The following is a 2,606-nucleotide window of genomic DNA, read 5'->3' as shown; positions in this document are numbered from 1 at the left end:
AGAGAGAGAGAGAGAGAGAGAGAGAGAGAGAGAGAGAGAGAGAGAGAGAGAGAGAGAGAGAGAGCAGTGGAGGCTGTGACTTATACTGCAGCAGAAACCATCGAAGAGAGCAGGGGGGGAAATGGAACAAACCAAACTGTAGAGAAGCTACCTGGAGCTGCTCTGATTGGCTCTGCTTCAAATCCACACACACTCCAACACACACAGCATCGTTTTATTTTACTGCCCACCTGTCTGCACACAGAAAACACACAAAAACACACACACAGGAGAAGAGAAGCTGTTCTTTCAAAGCCTCACCCCTGCTTTTTACCAATGGACTGGTCCTGGTGCAGCAAATTGGTCTGATCGCTAAAGAAGGTGCCAACATGTGTAGAAGAAAAAAATAATAAAACAAAACAATTAATGAACAGTTTGACCAAAAGCACAGACCTAAACTGATTTTCTCTCTCCTACGTGGAAGCCTGAGATTCTGACCGATGAGGATAAAAAACAGGGAATATTTGGAGAAAGTCTTTACTGAATCAATCATTTATCTCTGTTCATCGTTTCACAGCAGAGAGAAGGGGGGCACGGTAATTTATTAAATTAAAAGTGAAGCCCTTTGTCATCAAAATCATTATTGCTTATTAAATCTCTAGAACTGAAAAGTGACGGTCAGCAAAATATCTTCTCAACTACTTTTATATTTCATGTATTTTAACAGAAATGTCAGAAGTACTGAATAAACAAGTGATTACCTTTCAGTGTAAAGACAGTTTAAGAAGGCCACTCCAGCTAAAGCCTGAGTCCCACTACAAGAATTTAAAATAGTCGGCTGATTTTCAAAGACTGATAGAGCCCACATGTGAGGATAAAAAAATCATAGATATACCAGGTTTGGTCCTACAGTGTGTGGTGTACAGCCACACGGCAAGAGACAACACACTACAAACGAAAAGATATTTCATTCATGAACTGTCAGATATGAAATCATGCGAGATTTCCTGAAATCTCGTGAGAATTCAGATGTCCAAGGAGAGATCTCAAGTGACCTCCAGACAGACGCGAGTTCAGAGTAAATAAACATTTGCAACAAGGAAGAAACAATGTGGATCATTTGTGGACTAWTTTTACCAGAGGAAAAACAATTCCAGGACTTTTAACATCCAGCAGACTTTCTGCTGAGTCATGACAGTTTTTGTTTACGTCACCTCGCTTTCTGATTGGCTACACGTCTCATTCAACAGGCTGAGAGCTTGGATGAACACTCCACACACTGTGATATTGGGCCAAAAAATCAAACATGTTGAATATCCCCGATTTGAGGTCGGAGCGGTCCAGACGTCCTTCTGAGCCGACTAGATCACTCTTAACTCACCACCCATGSRYYGAATATCTGCTATGATTATCTTTAGAGCCATCACGATAATCTGGACTTCCTTAAGATTGCAGGAAGGGCAAAAATCGGCCTGATTTTCTTGTAGTGTGGCGTCGTCCTAACAGACCTGAGCAAACTCAAACGATTCAAATGTTCAGATATGGACCTAAAGCTTGGTGTCAGACTGGGCAATATCTTGAAATGTGCATTTCCTGTCAGAAACTGTCTTTTGGGTTATTTTAGTTTGGTTCTGTTCCTCAGTTTCTGTGCCTCCTGATACTTTTCCAGAGCCTGTTCCTGCTCCTCTGCCCTGCCACACCTTTCCCTCACTCCTGTTAGACTTTAGTCTGAGCTGCAGTTATCCCCTCATGAACCTGTTCAATTTTTCTGCCTTCACTCCAGCTTCAGTTCAGCGCTGGATGTGCTTCATGCCACGTACGGTTCTCCTTGTGTCTCCTTACTTCCTGTTAGTTTTATTACTGCTGAATGCCAACATTTTATTTGTAATAAAAAAATAATAAAATTAACTATTGTTTTGTCTGAGCTTGTTGTGTCAGTCTGCATTCTTGAGTCCAGCTTACTGAAGTAATGACCTTCTTTTATTACTTCCACCAACGGGGAGGTAATGTTTTCGGTCGCGTATGTCTGTCTGTCTGTTGTTCTGTCTGTGGACAACATTACTCAAAAACTTGTGGACGGATTGTCATGACATTTTTACCACATGTGGTAACATGTAACACACCATTAAATTTTTGGTGATGTTCCAAATCACGATGCGAATACAGGAATTTTTTTTTTCTTTTAACACTCTGAGATCGACAAAGCTGTGATGCTTTCACAGGGCTTCTGTAAAAAACAGTGAGAGCTTTCAGTTTTCGGTTGAACTGGATTTCACAGCACGAACTTCAAGCTTTATAAAAGTAATGTTAAAACCAGATGTAATGATTAATACGTCTTGCCATAATGTGCACATTTTTARGCATTTGGTGCGCATTTAGAGAACGTTTTGTGACCAGGAAGTGCGTGACTGCACCATGAAACCTATTTTTCCCATTTCCTCAAACACACCACATAGACGGTAGGCTTGTACACAGATCGATGAAGAACGAGGAAGAGGAGTGATGCGCTCAGGTGCGGTGGACTTTAGACTCGGAGGTTGTTTGTTTGTTCATTTTTATTATTTAAATGAGACCAGGGGCGAGGTAATGTTTTCGGTCACGCTGACCCACTCGCTTCAGGAGCCAAC

At 41.5% G+C, this 2,606-nt stretch overlaps 1 protein-coding gene across 1 annotated transcript in view; it reads right to left on the bottom strand.

Annotated features, from left to right (window-relative positions):
• lnx1 (ligand of numb-protein X 1) overlaps window positions 1-2,606 on the bottom strand; it is a 90,839-nt gene that overhangs the window by 62,595 nt on the left and 25,638 nt on the right. The window lies entirely within an intron of this gene.

The sequence above is a fragment of the Austrofundulus limnaeus genome, unplaced genomic scaffold (genome assembly GCF_001266775.1).
Source record: "Austrofundulus limnaeus strain Quisiro unplaced genomic scaffold, Austrofundulus_limnaeus-1.0 Scaffold176, whole genome shotgun sequence".
NCBI lineage: Eukaryota > Metazoa > Chordata > Actinopteri > Cyprinodontiformes > Rivulidae > Austrofundulus > Austrofundulus limnaeus.
Note: the sequence above shows the minus strand (reverse complement) of the source record. Positions and strands in the feature narration are given on the sequence as shown.